At 43.7% G+C, this 12,181-nt stretch overlaps 1 protein-coding gene across 1 annotated transcript in view; it reads left to right on the top strand.

The window, feature by feature from the left end:
• Positions 1 to 10,813, top strand: part of morf4l1 (mortality factor 4 like 1) — an 82,171-nt gene extending 71,358 nt beyond the window's left edge. Inside the window, exon 14 of the mRNA XM_063066200.1 lies at positions 9,900 to 10,813. The gene's annotated coding sequence lies outside the window, so the exon portion shown is untranslated. The remainder of the gene's footprint in view (positions 1 to 9,899) is intronic.
• Positions 10,814 to 12,181: the final 1,368 nt, after the last annotated feature.

The raw sequence follows: 12,181 nt of genomic DNA, 5'->3' as shown, positions 1-12,181 counted from the left end.
AGGTTTCCTCCGGGTGCTCCAATTTCCTCAGACGTTCCAAAGACAAACCGTTCAGCAGGTAACTTGGTCACAAATCTCTAAATCAGGCTTTCCCAACCTGGGTTCATGGAACCTGTGCTTAGTGTTGTTGGTCCAAGGTTGGGAACCTCTGGACTAAACAAAATAAATAAAAAGTATTTAATTTCTGCACCATCCCTAGCTTGACCTGAGTCCGTAAGTTATAACCTTTTTCATCCTGACTAATCAAGAACTTAGCAACCTCTGCTTTAAATATACTCAATGACTTGGCCTCCACAGCCTTCCGAATGAATTCCACAGATTCACCACCCTCTGATGAAATAAATTACTCCTCATTTTTATTCTGAAGTGATACCCTCTACTCTGAGGCTGTGCCCTCTGGTTCTAGACTCCTCCACTGTAAGAAACATCCTCGCCACTTCCACACAGTGTAGGCCTTTCAACATTCGATAGGTTCCATTGAGATCTCCCCCCCCAATTCTTCTCAACTCCAGCAAGCAGAGGCCCACCAGCCATCAAAAGCTCCTCTTATGTTAACCCTTTCATTCCTGGACGATTCTCGTGAACCTCCCCCGTATCAAATGTTTGGTAAGTACATTCTGCACCTGTATTTATCTTATTTATTTAAAGATACAGAGCATAACAGGCCCTTCTTGCCCAGTAGTCCAGCTATTTAAACACCAGCCTAATCATGGGACAATTTACAATGACTAATTAACCTATTAACCGATACATATTTGGACTGTGGGAGGAAACTGGAGCACCCGGAGAAAACCCAGGGGTTTCCTCCAGGCGCTGGAAATGAACTCCCAACTCTGTTGTCCTGAGCTGTAATAGTGTCACGCTAACCACTACGCTACCATGGCATTCTGTTTTTATTTGAGATACAACAGAGAAGAGTTTACACAAGAAATGAGCACAGATATCCGGTATTTGCAGTATTTTGCTTTTGAGAGAAGGAAGTACAACTGGCCAAGGAATCATGTCTTCAATTTACAATTCAAGAGGCAGATCCTGTCTTCATTAACTGTGGAGGGCTTATTTACAAAGCCAAAAAAAGGATACGTTATAATCACTTACTCTAATTAAGATGTAATTTAAACCAAATTAACATGTTAAACTAATATTCTCTCTGATTGTAAATAATTCTGAATCTTGAGATACAGGCTATTAGAAAGCACATTAGTTGAGGATGCTTATTGAAAATAAATTGAAAGTCTTGTTGATTATGGGAATACAGTTTGTCACATAGCACATTATGATAAGCTAGATCAGTTGGATTTCAAACATGCATTAGGGAACAGGGAATTGTAATCATTTTTTCTCTGTACAGCCTCCAGTTTTTAATTGAAATACTGTACATGTTTTACATGTTGCTGCAGACTTGCTCATGGTACCATAAGTATTAGAACACTTTACGTCAGAAACAGACCCTTTGGCCCACCTTGTCTGTGACAAATTAATATTCTGCCTTGACCCATCAACCTGCACTGAGACCATAGCCCTTACCTCTCCCATCCATGTACCGATCAAAACTTCTCTTAAGTGTTCAATCAAAATCAGAATCAGAATCTGGCATATGTTGTGAAATTTGTTGTTTTGTGGCAGCAGTACATAATAAAAAAGTACAGCAAGAAGAGTACATAAATATAGTAAAAGTTAAATTAAATAATTAGTGCAGAAAGAGAAAAAAAGTAGTTGGTAGTGTTCATCAGTTCAATGTCCATTCAGAAGTCTGATGACTGAGGGGAAGAACCTGTTCCTCAATCATTGAGTGTGTGTCTTCAGGCTTCTATATCTCCTTCCTGATGGTAGCAATGAGAAGCCATGTCCTGGGTGATGGGGGCCCTTAATGTTGGACGCCCTCTTTTTGAGGCATCGCCCCTTGAAAATGTTCTAGATGCTGGGGAGGTTTGTGTCCATGATGGAGCTGACTGAGTTTACAACTCTCTCTGCAGCTTGCTTCGATCATGTGCAGTAGCCCCCACCCTCCATACAGACAGTGATGCAACCAGTTTTCATTATTGTCATTTAAAGAAAAATTGGATAGGTATATGGACAGGAAAGGAATGGAGGGTTATGGGCTGAGTGCAGGTTGGTGGGACTAGGTGAGAGTAAGTGTTCGGCACGGACTAGAAGGGTCGAGATGGCTGTTTCCGTGCTGTAATTGTTATATGGTTATATGGTTACAGTTAGAATGCTTTCCATGATACGTCTATAGAAATTTGAGAGAGTCTTTGGTGACATACCAAATCTCCTCAACCTCCTAATGAAATATAGGCACATCCACCACTTCAGTTAGCAGCTCATTCCACACTTTCACCACCCTCTGAGTGAAGATGTTTCCCCTCTAGTCACCCTAAATATTTTACCTTTCACCCTTAACCCATAATCTCTAGTTCTGGTCTCACCTCCCTTCAGTGGAAAGAACCTGCTTGCATTTACCCTATCTATACCCCTCATAATGTGAGATGCCCCCCCCCCCAGGTCATGCCTGGATGCTGCTCTTTACAATTAGATCAGGAGACCAGTCAGTCTGTTCAATTAGAACCCGTTTGGCAGTGCTTTCTCCACATCCCTTCATGCTGCCATTTAGCACAAACCATCTTGTCCTGAGTGCTTCAGTTGACTGCCAGTCTCCATCGTCTTTGTCGGTATGTAGCTCTAGGCCCCTATGGTGCTCTGCTTCAGCATGTCTCTCCTGAATGGTACTGTGAAGAGCATTCTAACTGGCTGCATCACCCTATGTCATGGGAGGGCGGTACTGCACGGGATCAAAATAAGCTGCAGAGACTTGTAAACTCAGTCGGCTTCACCATGGGCACTAGCCTCCGTATTATCCAGGAGATCTTCAAGGAGCGATGATTCTTAAAAGGCAGCATCCATCATAAGGACCGCCATCAGCCAGGTCATGCCTTGTTCTCAGTGTTACCATCAGGAAGGAGGTACAGAAGCTTGAAGACACACACTCAACAATTCAGGAACAACTTCTTCCCCTCTGCCATCCGATTTCTAAATGGACATTGAACCCATGAACACTACCTCACTACTTTTTTGTTTCTACTTTTGCACTGATTATTAATTTAACTATTTACTATATACATTTTCTCTATTATTATCTATTATATTGTACTGCTGCTGCAAAGACAGCAGATTTCACTACATATGCCAGTGATATTAGACCTGATCTTGATTCTGAAGAAACAAAAGCCACATTGATTGAATTTATCCTCATAATTAAACTGGTTGCCACAATACAGGAAGGATGTGGATGTTTTGGAGAAGGTGCAGAAGAGGGTGGCAGGGTGGAGATACACCTCCAGCAAAAGAGGTGTAAGTTGCTCCTTCCCTCTGCTAGCCTGCAGGTCACCCTTGGACAAGGTGTAGCACCTGCTTAGCCCCCCGATCAAGGTCATGTGAAGCCATGGGAGCAGGTGGTGGATGGTCGTGTGAGCAGCCGGTGCACATCACAAGTCCTGGTTATGTGACCACTGACGCCAGGCAATCTCTGAAAAGTATTGGTAATGGCCGGAGTCACCTGTCTTGTAAAGACACTGCCCAGAAGAAGGTAATGGCAAAACACTTCTGTAGAAAAGTTTACCAAGAATAATCATGGTCATGGCAAGACCATGATCACCTATGTCATATGACATGGCACATGATGATAATGGTGATGGTGATGCAGAAGTGATTCACTCGAATGAAAACCGGATTAGAAGGGGTATGCTATGAGGAGAATCTAGGCAACCTTTGGTTGTTCTCCCTGGAGCAGTGGAGGCCGAGGGGAGATCTGATAAAAGTCTATAAGAAGCAGAGACAGACTTTCTCCCAGCAGCTAAATGTCAAATACCAGAGGGCATGCATTGAAGGTAAGGAGGGGTAAATTTAAAGGGGATGTGTGGGGCTAGTCTTTTTTAACTCAGAAAGTTGTGGGTGCCTGGAATATATTGCCAGGGCAAGTGGTGAAATTAGAGAAAATAGAAACATTTAAGAGGCTTTTAGATGACTCATGAATGTCCATTCATCCCTCCCCACTGATCTCCCACCTGACATGTATCCTTGCAAGCAGAACAAGTGCTACACCTGCCCCTACACCTCCCCCCTCACTGCCATCCAGGGCCCCACTTCACCTGTGAGTCTGTTGGGGTTACTTACTGTGTTCAGTGCTCCTGGTGTGGCCTCCTGTATATCAGTGAGACCCGCGTAGATTGGGAGACCACTTCGCCGAGCATCTAAGCTCCATCTGCTGGAACAAGCAGGATTTCCCAGTGGCTACCCATTTTAATTCCACTTCCCATTCCCGTTCCTATATGTCCATCTATGGCCTCCTCCACTGTTGTGATTAGGTTGGAGGAACATCACCTTATATTCTGTTTGAGTAGCCTCCAACCTGATGCCATGAACATCATTTTCTCAAACTTCTGGTAATGCCCCCAAGGCCCACCCTTCACCATTTCCTATTCCCTTTTCCTTCTCTCACCTTATCTCCTTGCCCACCCATTGTCTCCTCTAGTGCTCCTCCCCCCTTTTTCTTTCTTCCATGTCCTTCTGTCTCTTTCACCGATCAACTTCCCAGCTCTTTACTTCATCCCTCCCCCTCCAGGTATCGCCTATCGCCTGGTGGTTCTCTCTCCACTCCCCCAACCTTTCAAATCTACTCCTCAGCTCTTTTTCTCCAGTCCTACCGAAGGGTTTTAGCCCAAAACATTGATTGTACTTTTCTCCATAGATGTGTGTGTTCCTCGGATTTCCAGCATCTGAAGATGGTTCTCGTGTTCAAGCCAACCTAAGTTTCTTTGCAGGAGCACTTTCATATAAAATGTTACACTGATCCATGATATATTAGGACAAGTGATTGAAAGAAGATCTGAAGGAGGAACGGGACTTGATCTGCTGCTGCTCTTTTGTCATTCATTATGTTCTGTTTTATTGTGTTCTGTGTTGTTCTGCAGAACATTGTGGACATGCTATGTTTGCACCAGAGTGTGTGGTGACGGCTCATCCTTTGGTGTATTGGTTGTTAATGGAAATGAAGCATTTCACTGTACGTTTTGATGCACATGTGCTAAATAAATCTTAATCTGGATCTGAATCACATGAGGAGTGTTTGAGGGCTCTGAGCCTGTACTCACCGGAATTCAGAAGAATGAGGGGAGACCTCATTGAACCTATTATATGTTGAAAGGCTTCGACAGAGTGGATGTGGAGAGGATGCTTCCGGTGGTGGGGGAGTCTAAGACCAGAGGGCACAGCCTCAGAATGGAGTGGCGTCCATTTAGAATGGAGGTGAGGAGGGATTTCTTTAGTCAGAGAGTAGTGAATCTGTGGAATTTGTTGCTATAGGCAGCTGTGGAGGTCAAGTCATTGTGTATATTTAATAGATTCTTGATTAGTCAGGGCATGAAGGCATATGGAGAGAAAACAGGAGATTGGGGCTGACAGGGAAATGAATAGACATAGATAGACATAGACATAGATATACTTTATTGATCCGGAGGGAAATTGAGTTTCGTTACAGCTGCACCAACCAAGAATAGAGCATAGGTATAGCAATACAAAAATGACAAACAATCAAACAACAATATGCAAACTATGCCAGATGGAAATAAGTCCAGGACCAGCCTATTGGCTCGGGGTATCTGACCCTCCGTGGGAGGAGCTGCAAAGTTCGATGGCCACAGGCAGGCACAACCTCCCATTACGCTCAGTGTTGTACCTCGGTGGAATATGGCCGGAGTCCAACAGCAAAAAGTTCAATATCCAGGCTACAAACACGTTCCTCGATCGTTCCTCGTTCCTCAGGGATATTCAATATTCAGGAGGGATAGACATGAAGGAAGGGGAGGTGGGGTGGCGTTGCTGGTTAAAGAAGAGATTAACGCAATAAAAAGGAAGGACATAAGCCGGGAAGATGTGGAATCGATATGGGTAGAGCTGCATAACACTAAGGGGCAGAAGACGCTGGTGGGGGTTGTGTACAGGCCACTAACAGTAGTAGTGAGGTCGGAGATGGTATTAAACAGGAAATTAGAAATGTGTTCAATAAAGGAACAGCAGTTATAACGGGTGACTTCAATCTACATGTAGATTGGGTGAACCAAATTGGTAAAGGTGCTGAGGAAGAGGATTTCTTGGAATGTATGCGGGATGGTTTTTTAAACCAACATGTCGAGGAACCAACTAGAGAGCAGGCTATTCTGGACTGGGTTTTGAGCAATGAGGAAGGGTTAATTAGCGATCTTGTCGTGAGAGGCCCCTTGGGTAAGAGTGACCATAATATGGTGGAATTCTTCATTAAGATGGAGAGTGACATAGTTAATTCAGAAACAAAGGTTCTGAACTTAAGGAGGGGTAACTTTGAAGGTATGAGACATGAATTAGCTAAGATAGACTGGCAAATGACACTTAAAGGATTGACGGTGGATATACAATGGCAAGCATTTAAAGGTTGCATGGATGAACTACAACAATTGTTCATCCCAGTTTGGCAAAAGAATAAATCAAGGAAGGTAGTGCACCCATGGCTGACAAGAGAAATTAGGGATAGTATCAATTCCAAAGAAGAAACATACAAATTAGCCAGAGAAAGTGGCTCACCTGAGGACTGGGAGAAATTCAGAGTTCAGCAGAGGAGGACAAAGGGCTTAATTAGGAAGGGGAAAAAAGATTATGAGAGAAAACTGGCAGGGAACATAAAAACGGACTGTAAAAGCTTTTATAGATATGTAAAAAGGAAAAGACTGGTAAAGACAAATGTAGGTCCCCTGCAGACAGAAACAGGTGAATTGATTATGGGGAGCAAGGACATGGCAGACCAATTGAATAATTACTTTGGTTCTGTCTTCACTAAGGAGGACATAAATAATCTTCCAGAAATAGTAAGGGACAGAGGGTCCAGTGAGATGGAGGAACTGAGTGAAATACATGTTAGTAGGGAAGTGGTGTTAGGTAAATTGAAGGGATTGAAGGCAGATAAATCCCCAGGACCAGATAGTCTGCATCCTAGAGTGCTTAAGGAAGTAGCCCAAGAAATAGCGGATGCATTAGTGATAATTTTTCAAAACTCGTTAGATTCTGGACTAGTTCCTGAGGATTGGAGGGTGGCTAATGTAACCCCACTTTTTAAAAAAGGAGGGAGAGAGAAACCGGGGAATTATAGACCGGTTAGCCTAACGTCGGTGGTGGGGAAACTGCTGGAGTCAGTTATCAAGGATGTGATAACAGCACATTTGGAAAGCGGTGAAATGATCGGACAAAGTCAGCATGGATTTGTGAAAGGAAAATCATGTCTGACGAATCTCATAGAATTTTTTGAGGATGTAACTAGTAGAGTGGATAGGGGAGAACCAGTGGATGTGGTATATTTGGATTTTCAAAAGGCTTTTGACAAGGTCCCACACAGGAGATTAGTGTGCAAACTTAAAGCGCACGGTATTGGGGGTAAGGTATTGGTGTGGGTGGAGAATTGGTTAGCAGACAGGAAGCAAAGAGTGGGAATAAACGGGACCTTTTCAGAATGGCAGGCGGTGACTAGTGGGGTACCGCAAGGCTCAGTGCTGGGACTCCAGTTGTTTACAATATATATTAATGACTTGGATGAGGGAATTGAATGCAGCATCTCCAAGTTTGCGGATGACACAAAGCTGGGTGGCAGTGTTAGCAGTGAGGAGGATGCTAAGAGGATGCAGGGTGACTTGGATAGGTTGGGTGAGTGGGCAAATTCATGGCAGATGCAATTTAATGTGGATAAATGTGAAGTTATCCACTTTGGTGGCAAAAATAGGAAAACAGATTATTATCTGAATGGTGGCCGATTAGGAAAAGGGGAGGTGCAACGAGACCTGGGTGTCATTATACACCAGTCATTGAAAGTGGGCATGCAGGTACAGCAGGCGGTGAAAAAGGCAAATGGTATGCTGGCATTTATAGCGTGAGGATTCGAGTACAGGAGCAGGGAGGTACTACTGCAGTTGTACAAGGCCTTGGTGAGACCACACCTGGAGTATTGTGTGCAGTTTTGGTCCCCTAATCTGAGGAAAGACATCTTTGCCATAGAGGGAGTACAAAGAAGGTTCACCAGATTGATTCCTGGGATGGCAGGACTTTCATATGAAGAAAGACTGGATGAACTGGGCTTGTACTCGTCGGAATTTAGAAGATTGAGGGGGGATCTGATTGAAACGTATAAGATCCTAAAGGGATTGGACAGGCTAGATGCAGGAAGATTGTTCCCGATGTTGGGGAAGTCCAGAACGAGGGGTCACAGTTTGAGGATAGAGGGGAAGCCTTTTAGGACCGAGATTAAGAAAAACTTCTTCACACAGAGAGTGGTGAATCTGTGGAATTCTCTGCCACAGGAAACAGTTGAGGCCAGTTCATTGGCTATATTTAAGAGGGAGTTAGATATGGCCCTTGTGGCTACAGGGGTCAGGGGGTATGGAGGGAAGGCTGGGGCGGGGTTCTGAGTTGGATGATCAGCCATGATCATAATAAATGGCGGTGCAGGCTCGAAGGGCCGAATGGCCTACTCCTGCACCTATTTTCTATGTTTCTATGTAATATGACCAGGATTGCTTCATCTGTTGTTAACCAGAACAGCAAGCCCCCAACTCCTTTACGCTTACCGCTCTCAGTGCACTTCCGGTCAGCCCGAATGGTCTGGAAGCCCTCCATGGAAAGTTTTGGTCGGGTATGTCCATGTGCAGCCATGTTTCAGTAAAACACATAACACTGCACTCCCAAAATATTCTCTGACTCCTGGCTAGCGCCGTCAACTCATCCATTTTATTACCCACCGAACTCCTCTTCTCCATAAGTCTCTATTGTCTCGACCCGGTCCTCAGCAAAGATGAAATGGTGGAGGAGACTTGATGGGCCAAATAGCCTAATTCTGCTCCTATATCTTATGGTCTGGTTATCTGGTAATCTGGTTAATGTTTGGAGACTGAAGTACATAGTGATATATGAAATAATTTTAACTGGATCTAACAATACTGAAGCATTAATATTTTTTAAAAGTCCAGTAATATCTTTAGAGTCAAAATGAAATGCGATAACTGCAGACTTGACTCCTACACTATCTTGAACTCCAGTGCCACCTTTAATTTGAGCATTGGTAGTTAAGTGTCACAGTTGTATGAAGAGTTGCCTGTGAGATGCTTTAGAATATTATTTCAGTGTCAGAATGTAACTGAATCCAGTCAAAATGTGATATGCAGGAGACAGTTACAGGAGCCTCAGGACTCACACCACCAGGTTCAGGAACAGTTACCACCCCTCAACCACCAGGCTCTTGAACCAAAGGGGGTAACTTCACTCACCCCTACACCGAACTGTTCCCACAACCTGTGGACTCACTTTCAATGACTCTTCATCTCATGTTCTCGATATTTATTGCTTATTTATTATTTTTATTTTGTTTCTTTCTTTTTCATTTTTGCATCTGCACAGGTTGTTGTCTTTTGCACATAGGTCTGTCTTGTGTGTGGTTTTTCATTGTTTCTATTGTGTTTCTTTGTATCTACTGTGAATGCCCACAAGAAAATGAATCTCAGGTTAGTAAATGGTGACATATATGTACCTTGATAATAAATTTACTTCGAACTTTGAACAGCTAGGTGTGGGCTGGGGTGCCTTTTTTATTTGGAACACTCTGCTACTTAATTGGGATGGAAGACAATTGCTGAACAATTTCTAACTAGCATCAGACATATCCGCTTGTGTGGCCATTAGACGCTGCACTGTGCTTAGAGTGAACAGTTTTTCATATAGTGTTAGTTGCATGTGTTGGTGTTCAAAAAGCAGTGTTTTTTTGTCGCTGATAATTGGCAAGAAATAATCAGTAAGAGAATTCAGAATTGTTTTGCTCTCTGCGGTTTCAGGCATTCAGGCTTCAAGATGCCAGAAACAGCCAGGAGTGAAAATGCAACAATTTCACTACCTTAACAAGTTAAGGAACTACAAAGAATTTGAAGGTATCCACAATCATCTTGAAAATCACAATGAAAATGAAGATTTGGAGAATGTAATTCTTAATAGCACATGTACGAAGGTAGCCCATTATCTGTGGTAGGTGTCTGCACTGATTTTGTTCATTTATAGTCATCAACAGAAGGCAGTGTATACTAAATGAATTCCTCTTGATAACTATTAGGAACTAATACACTGTTTTATAGTACTGTAGTTGTTTGGTAGTGTTCCAATTTGTTCTGTATTTCACTTAAATACATAATATGTTACTTAGTTAAATGGTAGTTTGTCTTTTTTATGCCTTTCTAACTATTTCCATGAAACTTCAGCTAATTAGGGCAGCCCCTTATTGGGATAAAATTTACTGGCCCGGATGTGTCTCAATTAACCCCAATCTACTATATTCATATTTATTGTGTGTTTTTTATTATTGTGTTGTTTATGTTAGAAAGAATGGATGTGGGGAGGATGTTTCCTATAGTAGGGGAGTCTAGGACCAGAGGGCACAGCTTAGAGTAGAGGGCTGTCCATTTAGAACAGAAATGAGGAGGAATTTCTTCATCCAGAGGGTGGCAAATCTGGAATTCACTGGCTCTGGAGGAGAAGTCATTGGGTGTATTTAACATGGATGTTGATATGTCCTTGATTAGTCAGCATGTGAAAGGTCAAGGGGAGAAGGCAGAAGAATAGGGTTGAGAGGGAAAATGGATCAGCCATGATAAAATGGAGGGCAGACTTGATGGACTGAATGGCCTAATTCTGTTCCTATGTCTTATGGTCTTATTGTGTTTGTTTTTGTGCTGCATTGGATTTGGAGTAACAATTATTTTGTTCTCCTTTACACTTGTGTTCAGAAAATGACATTAAACAATCCTGAATCTTTTACATGTTTCCAGTCTTACTTTGGTATTATTGATCTTTGCTCAGAAGTTTTAACTTGGTTTCCCAGAGTGAAGGGAAGAGACTGTTCTCATTTCTGAGTCAGAGTAAGAAGCTGGGGGAGGGGAGGAAGAAGTACAAGGTAGCAGATGATAGGTGTAGCTGTGAGAGGGGGAGGGAGTGAAGTAAAGAGTTGGGAAGTTGATTGGTGAGAGAGGTAAAGGGCTGGAGAAGAGGGGATCTGATAGGAGAGGACAGAAGGCCATGGAAGAAAGGGAAGGGGGAGGAGCACTAGAGGGAGGAGATGGGCAGGTTAGGAGATAAGGTGAAAGAGGGAAATAGGAATGTGGAATGGTGAAGTTGGGGGGGTGTCATTACCAGAAGTTCAAGAAATCGAAGTTCATGCCATCTGGCTAGAGGCTGCCCAGACAGAATATAAGGTGTCGCTCCTCCATCCAGAGCGTGGCCTCAAGGTGGCAGTAGAGGAGGCCCTGGACTGATATGTCGGAACGGGTATGGGAAGCAGAATTAAAACGAGTGGCCACTAGGAGATCCTCCTTTTTCTGGGGGACGGAGCGTAGGTGATTGGCAAAGCTGTCTCCCAATCTTCGTTGGGTCTCATCGACGTACAGGAGGCCACACTGGGAACACCGGATACAATAGATGACCCCAACAGACTCACAGGTGAAGTGTTGCCTCACCTGGAAGGTTAGTTTGGGGCTCTGAAAGGTAGTGAAGGAAGAGGTGTAGGGGAAGATGTAGCACTTGTTCTGCTTGCAAGGATAATGCCAGGAGGGAGATCACTGGGGAGGGACAAATGGACAAGGGAGTCATGCAGGGAACTGATTTATTATCCTGCTCAACCCCATTCTCACACTGATTCTCCCAGTGAATCTCACAGCTACCTGGACTATACGTCTGTTACTTGTAAAAACGCTTCCCCTCTCTCAATTCCTTTGTCTCAGCTGCATCTGCTCTCAGAATGAGGCTTTTCATTCCAGAACTAAGGAGATGTCCTCCTTTTTCAAAGAAAGGGGCTTCCCTTCCTCCACCATCAACGCTGCCCTCAACTGCATCTCTCCCATTTCGCACATGCCTGCCCTCACCCCATCCTCCTGTCCCCCCACCAGGGATAGGGTTCCTCTTGTCCTCACCTATCACTCCGCCAGCCTCTGCGTCCAGCACATAATACTCCATAACTTCTGCCATCTCCAATGGGATCCCCCCACCAAGCACATCTTTCCCGACTACCTCGTACTTCTTCTCTCCCTCCCCCGTCCTCTTATTCTGACTTCTCATCCCTTTTTTCCAGACC

The sequence above is a fragment of the Mobula hypostoma genome, chromosome 13 (genome assembly GCF_963921235.1).
Source record: "Mobula hypostoma chromosome 13, sMobHyp1.1, whole genome shotgun sequence".
Lineage (NCBI taxonomy): Eukaryota > Metazoa > Chordata > Chondrichthyes > Myliobatiformes > Myliobatidae > Mobula > Mobula hypostoma.
Note: the sequence above shows the minus strand (reverse complement) of the source record. Positions and strands in the feature narration are given on the sequence as shown.